An 11,240-nucleotide genomic window follows, 5' to 3' on the forward strand; every position below is an offset into this window, starting at 1 on the left:
TTACAGCCTGATACTGAAACTGTTTTGGTCTCTGTGCATAAGTCAGCTTAAAATGTTTCTATAATTTACCAGTTTAATTTGAATTAAAGGTATATTCAGTAAATTTCTTTTAGGTATTTTAAAAAATACACTATATCGGATATCGGCAGATATCCAAATTTATGATATCGGTATCGGTTTCGGAAATAAAAATAGTGGTATCGTGCCATCTCTAATAACAAATAACTCTTATGCTGTATTAAAAGCCACTAAATAAAAATGCATTTTAAGATAAGATTGAAAAAGATTGACAGTGGGAGCCAGTCTGATGTATAGGGGTAAATTATTCCACAGCTTAGGCGCTACGACTGCAAATGCTCGATCACCTCTATGAACCAGCCTCGACCTAGGTATGGCTAAAAGCAAAAGATCACTTGATCTAAGAGATCTAAAAAATGAGGGTACATGAAATAAATGCATTCAAATTATTTGTTTAGTTTTTTCTTAACTTTATTGAAATTAAACAAATTTACATGGAAAATTTGTGGCGCAAGTCAAATGTCTGAATATCAATCAAACTATCAACAAAGACCATTTATTTTAGAATGATATATGAAAAGTCAGCCACAACAATAAAAACTTCTTCAAATATACAACAATGGAATAAATGTCTTCTAATTCATCAGCTGATCAAACACAACAAGTTAAAAAGAAAACATCAGACAAATTATTTTAACTTCCACTCATTCTAATCTCAGGGAGGAAAAAATGCAAATAAAAATCTGAATCCCATCAAACCATCACCAAGAAAAAAAAAGCTTGAATTAAATCATGAACTATTTAAAGGCTTTAATCAGGATTAAACTGCAGGATCACTGAAAGAATAAATGACAAAAAGAGAAAAGGATCACTTCAATCAATCTGAGGCTCAAACAACACAACACAAAAGCTGCTCCATGCAGGAAACCATGGAAATCTGCAGGTGAGGCCTTAATCTCCTACGACCTGGCATCCACATATGTGGACATCACATTTTGGGTTGTCTAGACCAGAATACTATATATGGCTCTACAAGGGCCTGATATCCACTTACAAGGACATTATAGTGCCACTGTTCTATCGAAGTTTTAAACAAATGTCCTCTGGTGATGTTCGATTCGTGAACGAATAAACCTCAACCTTTTTCATTTTTACCTAAACCGTGTGCACAAAACTCTGGAGGGATCTATGCTAACGTAGAATCCAGTCAGGACGTCTGCTACTGCTGTTTGCTCGTTTTTTTTATGGGCGATCGTTTTCAGGCTTCAAGTAGCACCATTATACCAACATTTCACATTCTAGACATTGTTTTAGGTGTATTTGACCAAAAGTTTGACTGAAAATTCACATGCAAGCTTTTTTTCAAGGCTGTGGTATTTGCCCGCAAACAATACCTTTCAGCTAGCTAAAACAGAATATTATGCTATCAGCGAGCAACATGGCTAATGCCTTTCACACAGCTTTGTCTCAACTCCAAAGAGCCACAGAAGTAAAAGCTCATAATAATAATTGAAACAATCTTTGAAAGAATGACTTACCAAGCATGGCAAACAACTCAAATATGTAGAGCAAAATGTTCTGAAACGGCTTCACTTCAGCTTCGATTGGAGCCGTGCTGGGGGCGGAGTCTGTGAATTTACTCTGTTGGTGTCATAGCCCCTGTAGGAGTTCAGAGTTAAGAGGTCAAGAGTTAATGTTTCCATTGTAACACCTCCAGATTTGACAGAGAAACACTCATTTTTAACACTCGATTTTAACTACTATCATTTTACACCTCAGAGTTACATTAAAAGAATGTGACTCTGCTTAGAGTAAAATTAACTCTACTTTTGCAAGAAGACTATTAACACCAAAAAATTTAACACTTTTGAATTTGCTGTGTATAAGTTATTTGGATAACATCCTCAGGCCTAATATTGCTCATGTGACACATCGTGGACATCCTCTCAGTTCTGTACATATTATTTGTATTGCACTTCGGTTTTTTGCAAACGGGAGCTTTCTGTATAATATTGGTGATGCTGAGCACGTTTCCAAGGCTACCGTCTGTCGGGCAGTCAGGAATGTTACAGTTGCACTGAAACGTCTCCTGTACTGGTTTGTGGTGTTCCCCGGTCATAGACCCACAAGATTTATCAAAGAGGGATGCCACAAAATTGCAGGTATCAGGATGAACAAAACTTAATTTATGATGTGGTGATATTTGAACTACTACTTAAATTTTACATTTATTTTCAGGGTTCCCAGGCGTGATTGGCTGTACAGATGGCACTCACATTCCAATCATTGCTCCTTCAGTAAATGAAGGAGACTATGTGAACAGGAAGTCTTTCCACAGCATTAATGTACAGGTACATAGTTCCCTGTAGCATTTCAAACTAACAAATTATTTCATTATAGTAATGGATGCTAATTTGTGTTCTCTGCACTGTGAAGATCATATGTGATGCTGCCAACATTATCACAAATGTGGAAGCCAAGTGGCCAGGCTCTGTTCAAGACTTAAACTTACTTGGTGTTGCTTAGCGTGTAATATCAGCATCGAATCCCGCCGATCGCCATTCATCGAGGAGAAAAGACAGACAGCGAATCCACAGGAACTTCCTGGCTGACGTCAGTCTTTCAGCGTGTCCCTCCTCCCCTCGGTGAATGCGATTCCAGGGCTCCGGCTCTCGAAGGACCAATTAATGATAGGTTTGTAGCTTGAACCCATCCGCTGGAACGTTGAAGACAATATAATTACACTGCAAAGCAAGACACAAGTAGGCAAGCTTCTTCATGTTTCTCGTGCACGGGAGAGAACCGGACAGGCACCGTTCCTTCGCTTGACCCCAGTTGCTCTCGTCCGTTCTCCCGTACCACTGTTCTTTTATTGAGGTTACATGAATATGCATAAGTTCATTAACATATGACGTCTACATACACACAAAGAGTACCTTGCCTGTGTGTGTGTGTGTGTGTGTGTGTGTGTGTGTGTGTGTGTGTGTGTGTGTGTTGTGTGTGTGTGTGTGTGTGTGTGTGTGTACTGCTGATCAAAGGGTCAAACATCCTTGGTCAGGAAGAGGGTAGCCTCCCCCTCACCCTAGATGGTTCATCCTAGATAACACGGTGAGGAAGTCCTGCAGTTCATCTAAACAAAGAGCACTTAGACTAGAACAGACGCAACTACGTTAATCCTACCATAAAACAATAAGACACGGTATGACCTCTCATGCTCCCAAAGTGCTGTCTAATACACACAAAGTTTGCAGACTATCAAGGATCAAAACCTCTACCAATCTACAACTAATTACAAAACTCTAAGCATATATAAGTAAATATTTCTAAGCATAAATGACAATCAACAATACAAATCTAACAGTAAACAAGGTTTCAAATCACTGCAAACAGAGTTTTTTAAAAACTCCTTTTTTGTGTTTACATGTGGACGAAGAATACAGAGTTCGTCACGCAACGTCAAAGGTATGTGCCTTTTTTCACGTCAAGCTGTGCGCACGTTATTGTTTATGTTATGGGCAATGAAGACAGTGCACTCGGTTTGCCTCTCAGATTGCATCTCTTATTCCAAGTTTCAATAAACATGAACAACATTAACAATATCCATGTGTGCATGACTCTTTCAGTCCCAGTGTCCATATCTGTCCATTTTCCAAAGTCACAAGTGGAAAAATAAATGGATTCACACTCTACACTTTCCACTATTTTACATGTGCTTCATGTGATCGCTCAGTCAAAGCAAAACAAAAGTACACACATGCTCTTGCTTAAGCAATTGAAAGCCACTGTAATCTACAATGAATTTACAGCAATATACAACTGTATTTAAAGCAAACCACACTCTTATCTGGTTGAAATTAAAGTGGACAACTGTACCGGTTCTGAATACTGAAATTGAGCAAAAATAAACACACATCATTTACAGCACACTGAAGATGAAACTCACTTTTGCATAACATGGGCAACTTCCTTCTATTTCACATGTCGTTCACCAGGGGCGATTTTAGCCCCTGGTGAACTGTCTGTCGTGGTGCACCCCCCAAAATGAATCAAAGCACCCCCAAAGATTTCTTACTTTCTTACTTTTTTTGACAATTTTTGCTGTTTGTGTGACACACTACAAAAACCATAAAAAGCATACAGTACTTAATTGAGATGGAACATTTTAACAACAAAAGTATAGATAACCCCTCCCCCCCTGCTCTGGCTCTAGCGCCGTTGCTGCCAGAGCGATGGTGACTGAGACGCAGCGGAGTGGAGGTGTAAGTGCCTGGCTTAAAACAGGACATATTAGCTGCATTTAACCTTCAGTTACTCTTTATATAGTTAGGTAGGAGTCAGACCATGTTTCTTTTTAGCTGAAAAACATTACACCAGGTAACCTGCAGTGTTGAAAACGTGTTTCCGACTATGTTTGCTACCCTACAATCCGTCCTGCTCTGTAGTAAAATCAGCGACATTTGACCGTCCTGTTGCTCCCATTGAAATGTATACAGCCTATTTAAAATCTAAAACTTAACATTGTCCGTAGCCTGCTGTTGTTACCACTGTCCTGTTTGAAATGTAATGAGAGAAACTGGTTATTTTGTCATATGTGCCGATATTGAACCCAAGGTACTAACTAGCTAACTGACTGGATGCCCATTAACCTTATAACTCCTGTTGTGTGTGTGTGTGTGTGTACAGAGAGACAGCCAGGTTCATATAAGATCAGATCAAATGATCCGTAAATAAAGGATAATGTTGGATCAGTGTTTCAATATTTATATCCTTTATTACATGTACATGTGGTTTGGTTATTTGCAATTTGGTTGAAAGTACACTGAGAGAGGACTTTTTTATTAGTGATCTTAATAGAATTGAATCCAATCTATTTGCGTATGATTGTCAGTCCAAAGAGGGAGAGAGGAAAGAGGGAACATGAGGAGAAAGTACAAGCTCAGGAAGAACCAGGTAAGAAAACAGACAGGGAATACTAACAGGCAAAACACAAACTGTTAAACTGGCAAAGAAAAAACCAACTAATTTTACTCATACAATCTGGAAGTTGTGTTCTCCCTATATTAAAGCTGCTATACAGAATCTGCAAAACAAACTGGGTTGTCAGCCCTGGCACTGCATTACCATATTGAGCTTCAGTCAGAGGAAGTCACGGTTGCCAAAAACTTTTTGAAGCTCAAGAGTGAGGCTGGTGCCATCCCAGATATGTTAACATTGTACAATCTTCTGGATAATCAGATCTTCCCCACACTGAAAACTGTTATTCAGGTTGCCCTAACAAACCCAGTTAGCAGCTGTAGCTGTGAGAGGTCTTTTAGTGTCTTGAGTCAGCTCCATACCTGGCTGAGAAGGACCATGGGTCAAAGCAGACTCCAGCACCTGGCTGTGATGTCAGTTGAGAAAGAGATATACTTTTTTCTCACATGTCCATCACTCCTACTCTCGTCTGGATTATTTTTTGGTCAGCAGCTCACTGCTGAACGACATTTCAGACACTGAGATTCATCCTATAGCTGTCAGCGATCATGCTCCTGTATCTTTAACACTAATGCACAAGAATAATACTACGCCAAGAAAAAACTGGAGATTTAATATATCACTACTTAAAGATGAAGACTTTATTAAATATTTTAAAAAAGAGTGGACTTCATATTTGGACTATAATGACACTCCCGAAACATCAGCTTCTGTTCTATGGGAAGCAGGGAAAGCTGTGATGAGAGGTAAAATAATTTCTTTCTCATCACATAAAAAGAAAAAAGAAAACAAAAATATTCAGGAATTAGAAAAAAACATCAAATCACTAGAAGAAGCCTACGCGTCCCACCAAGATCAGGAAACATTGAACAAAATACGCAAAACAAAACTAGAATTAAATGAGATAATTGATAAAAAAACAAAATTCTTAGTACAAAGACTACGCTTACAATTTATAGCAAACCAGCTAAAAATAAATAAAGAAAAAACAACTATATGTGTTGTTCAAGATTTATGTCATGGTCCTGGGTCGTGCGACCCAGTGTTTTGTGTTTAGTCTATTTTGATGTTTATTGTTTGTTTAGGTTCATTAAGTTATTCCAGCTCATTTGTAATTATATTACCCTTGTATTAAGCCTCCCTTGCCCTTCATGTGTTTATGTCTGTGTGTCTTGTGTTGTCAAGTTCATGCTGTCGCTTCTGTCATCTTCCCCTGTACTCCGTCTCCCTGGTTCGTGCGTCTACCTGTCATGAGTCATGTCTGCATGGTTATGTTTAGTTCATGTCATGTCTAATCTCCATGTTTCCTGTTTTACTTTGAAAGTCTGTATTCAATGTCAGTGTATTTAGTTTCACCTCTCCTGTCCTGTCGTTAGGTTCATGTGTGTCAGCTGTGCTCCCATGTGTGGCCACTTCCCCTGATCATCCCTCATGTGTATTTAGTCTCTGTGTTTCATGCAGTCTGTGTCGCGTCGTCTGTGTTCTCACCTCCATGTTTTCACGGTCAGTCTTTGCAGTGATCATCATAGTCTCTGAGTTTTCTTAGTTTGTCACAGTATTAGTTTTCCCAGTTTAGTTATAGTCTAGTCACGCTATCCCTGCTTTGTTTGTACACTTGTCTTCAGCCATAATAAAGGCTCGCTTTCTGTTAAGTTCACTCCCGTCTACTCACTTGTGTACGCACCTGGGTCCATTACACACACCACCGCACGGCCTGTCTCTGCAGACCGTGACAATTTATCTGGGAACACAGTATATGACCCGATACAAATAAACAACATTTTCAGGGATTTCTATAAAACGTTGTATTCACCACAAATAAACCATCTAAAAAAGAAATTGATCAGTTTTTGGACAACATAACTCTTCCAAAATTATTGGACACTCAAGCAATGGCACTGGATTCACCACTGACACCAGGTGAACTCCAGGAAGCCCTGATAAGTATGCCCAATAATAAGGCTCCAGGTCCAGATGGCTTTCCTGCAGAATTCTACAAAGAATTCTGGTCGATTCTAGCACCAGTTTTCTACAGAACGTTGTTGGAAATTAAAGAAAAGGGCAGACTTCCATCAAATATGAATTCTGCAAACATTAATCTCCTGCTAAAACCAGGCAAAGACCCTGTATATCCCTCAAGCTATCGTCCAATATCCCTTATAAATGTAGACCTTAAAATAATCTGCAAAGCTCTCTCAAAGAGACTGGAGAAAATAACCCCCCTCTTAATTCATCCTGACCAAACTGGTTTCATAAAAGGTAGGCACTCATCAACAAATACACGTAGATTACTTAATTTGATAGACTACTCATACAGTAAAAACCTAGAAACTACAATATTCTCTTTAGACGCAGAAAAAGCATTTGACAGAGTTAACTGGAAATTTCTATTTGCAACTTTACACAAATTTGGTTTTGGATCCTCTTTCATAAACTGGTTAAAAATATTATATAATTCCCCAACAGCTTGTGTCAGAACAAATGACCAGACATCCTCCAGCTTCTGTCTCTTGAGGGGCACCAGGCAGGGATGCCCACTCTCCCCTTCACTGTTTGCAATTTTTATTGAACCACTAGCAGCAGCAATTAGACAGAATTCAGTAATTAAGGGCATAAAATGCAAGAACGTGGAACATAAAATCAGCCTTTATGCGGATGATGTGTTACTTTTTCTCCAAAACTCACAAACCAATATCTCTGGGGTGATTGAATTGATAAACTCTTTTGCAAGAATATCAGATTACTCAATTAACTGGTCAAAATCTACAGTCCTTCCGATTAATTGCTCCTTCCATAATTCTTCTTCTACACCACTGCAATCGGGAAATATAAAATATTTAGGTATTAATGTTTCTCCCAAGCTTGCAGATCTAACTAAATTAAACCATATCCCACTTTTAAAGAAGGTAGAAGATGATCTGGCTAGATGGAAATGTCTACCCATATCACTCATGGGAAGGGTTGCCGCTATAAAAATGATGGTCTTACCAAAAATAAATTATTTATTCTCAATGATCCCAACTAAACCGCCACAAGATTGGTTCAGATCTCTAGATTCATGTATGTCCAAATTCCTTTGGAAAAATAAACCCCCACGTATAAGCTTAAAAACACTACAAAAGACCAAGGATAAAGGAGGATTAGAACTACCTAACTTTCAGCACTACTTCTTAGCCAACAGGCTTCAGTTTATCTCAGGATGGCTAAAACACACCCTCTTAGATGAACCTTGGCTAGATGTAGAACAAGCACTTTGCAATAATCTAGAGATCTCAGACCTACCATTTATCAGCTCAAACATCCAACGACATGAATGCTTTAAAAGCATCAACATCAGCTCTTCTCTGACAGCATGGTGGGAGTTTCTAAAATTGACGGCGTCTTCATTAATCCCATGCAAACGTACACCTATCTGGAACAACCCTGACATATTACAAAACAATAATATGATAAACTTTTCAGATTGGAGTGGTAAAGGAATCAAATATTTAGAACATATACTAGAAGGAACAGAATTTATTTCATTTGACGGACTAGTTACACAATATGGGATCAACAAGAAAAGATTTTTAGAATATCAACAAATTAAATCCATAGTAAAAAAGAAATTTAAACCGGGTCAAGTTGAACTACAAACACCACCAAGTGTGGTTCAATTTCTTACTCTTAAACCCCCCAAATTACTATCCAAAATATACAGAATGCTTTCTAAAACAGATGAATCAATATCACTTCCTATTGCAAAATGGGAAGCGGATTTATCAGTTAACTTAGACCTAAACTTCTGGTCTCAGATTTGCTTAAAAACCTTTCATCTAATTAGAAATCCCAGTCTTCAATTAATTCAATACAAAATATTACATAGAGTACACTATACAGGTCATCGGATGTTCAAGATGGGCTTTACGTCCACCAACAACTGCTCACACTGCCAAACCAATTCACCGGACAATTATATCCACGCTCTTTGGTTCTGTCCACCAGTTCAGAAGTTTTGGCGCGAGATATGTGAAGACTTATCGAAGTGTCTGAAATGTAACATTCCAACTTCCCCCTTAGTGTGTTTGTTGGGCAGCTTAGATAATGTCACTTCAGAAAAGAATATCGCCCATATGGTTTTCACTGCCCTATGCATAGCCAAGAAAACAGTCCTCATGAACTGGAAAAATAAAAATAATCTTAATTCTAACCAATATAGAAATTATCTATTAGATTACATTAGTCTTGATACAGCCTCTGCCACCACATCAGATCAATTGCTCTGGGCTCCTTTGATCAGCTCCATCACCTAGTGGGGGTGGGGGGTCATAGTTTGGTCCCGCCTTCACTGTTGTGATTGGTGTGGGGGTAGGGACAGGCTTAGGGCGTCGGGGGGTTCCCCGGAGGCATCTTCCTTGGGGGGCTCAACCCGGGGTAGCGGTCATGTCCGGTTAGGGGCTCTGTTGGCTCTCAGGTGACTGTTTCCTCGCGGCTGCGTGCAGCGGGGCTAGGGGAGGGTCTGTGCTGACGGACGTGGGTTACTGACCTGGTAGCCTGGCTGGCCCTGGGCGTGAGGTTCTGGGGGCGCTCCGTCTCTGGGCTGGGACCCGGACCGGGCCTCGGGGGCTTGGGTCCTGGTTGGTGTGTTGCCGGGGTTGTGGGCGGGTGGGTGCATGGGGGCCCAGCCCTGGAGCAGGGTGCCGCCGGTGCATCGAGCCACCTGGGGGGCTCTTCAACTGGTGGGGGAGATTGTCACATCTTGCATGAGCTTTCCTCTCCCCAGGAGCTCCCTCTGCAGGAGGGGGAGATACAGGAGAGGTGGAGGAAGATCTCAGCCTGGGTGTTTATTGTCTTATGTAGTCTGGAAGATGAGTGGATGGTGGGGTGGGTGCAGTTTTCTCTGTGGTGGGGTTGGGTGGACTGTCCCGGGCTCTGTGGGGCCGGGCGGCGCTGCTGCACTGGGCCCGGTCTGGATGGGCCTGGGCCCCCTTTCCCTGGCGGGTCGCGGAGTATGGGGGTGCCTACTGGGGTCAGCGGGGGAGCTGGCCCCAGGGAGGGGTCACTTGCCCCTCCCTTCCTTCCCTCCCCATCTCCAGCTGCCTCCCTCTTCCCGCTCCACCACAACCACCCACACATGCAGGGCCTTGGAGTAGGGGTATGTCACCAGGGTGCAGAGGAGGCTACCCCCCCCCGTCCCCTTCTGGCTGCCTCTGCCTCAATTTTATCCCACAACTTAGACATTCACATTACTCACACTCTCATTACACATACATATAGGATCTTGGGGGTGGGCACGATACACGGAGTCCAAATTACCATCAGGGTGTACACCTCACCCCTGGCGTCGTTGCCCACCTCTCAATTTTAAATACACGTAGACATTGAGGGCTATGCAGGAGGGGCTATGCGCTTACCTGCTGCTCTCTGGCAGGTAGCTCCATGCCCTCCTGGGTTTTAAATGCACCTTAGAACACACATGCATCAACACTACAATGAGCGGGTGGAGGGAGGTTTGGAGTCTTCTCTCACCCCCGTTCTCTGCGGCCTGCTGGAGCGGGGGGGCTAGGAGGAGGAGTTGGCCGTCCGACTGCGGTCTGGAGTGTGGGGCCTCCCTGCTGCTGCGAGTCGGGGCGGTCTGCCTCCCCCCACCGCAGGGAAAAGGGTAACACCACCTGGGTCTGGGTGCAATCCCCTCGGCAGGGTACCTAGACCCGGTTTGTAGAGTACGCTTGGGGAGTGTGATTGTGTGTACAGCGTCTCTTTATGTCTGTCTCCACGTTGGTTGAGTGTGGAGTGAGTGCATATGAGAGCATGAGGGTGGGAATGGATGTTTGTGTCTGTGTGTGCCTGTATGTCTGTGTCTATATGTCAGGTTGGGTATCAGGCGCCACCTCTCTGGGGACATCTCAGGCCCTCCAAGGTTTGGAGGCCTATCTCCCCCCACCACTTCCCCTGCCATGTGGCGACCGCCTCAGACATCGGTGCGTTGGTGGTTCTTTGTGTCCGGGGATGGGCGTCCAGGGTACACACCGGCTCACTCCTTGGTGGCTGCTTGTCGGGGCCTGGAGCCTGGGGCTCGCTCGGGCCACTTCGGAGGTGGGGTGCCCTCGGCCTCTCGGCCTGGGGCTCGGTCACTCTGGCGCAGCTGGCTGCCGGCGGAGCTCACGGGCACGTCACTGCAACTCCCCCTGGCTTCTGCTCCACGGCTGCTGAGTGAGCCCTCATCTGGGACTCTCCTCAGCTCTTTCTGGGACAGTGGCGCGGCTGCC

General features: G+C 42.6%; 1 protein-coding gene across 1 annotated transcript in view; it reads right to left on the reverse strand.

Moving 5' to 3' along the window:
* Window positions 1-11,240, reverse strand: part of LOC102308149 (stonustoxin subunit alpha) — a gene marked incomplete in the record, with an annotated part of 32,155 nt that overhangs the window by 720 nt on the left and 20,195 nt on the right.

Source organism: Haplochromis burtoni, unplaced genomic scaffold (assembly GCF_018398535.1).
Source record: "Haplochromis burtoni strain Fernald_Lab_line unplaced genomic scaffold, NCSU_Asbu1 Contig_422, whole genome shotgun sequence".
NCBI classification, from domain to species: Eukaryota; Metazoa; Chordata; class Actinopteri; order Cichliformes; family Cichlidae; genus Haplochromis; species Haplochromis burtoni.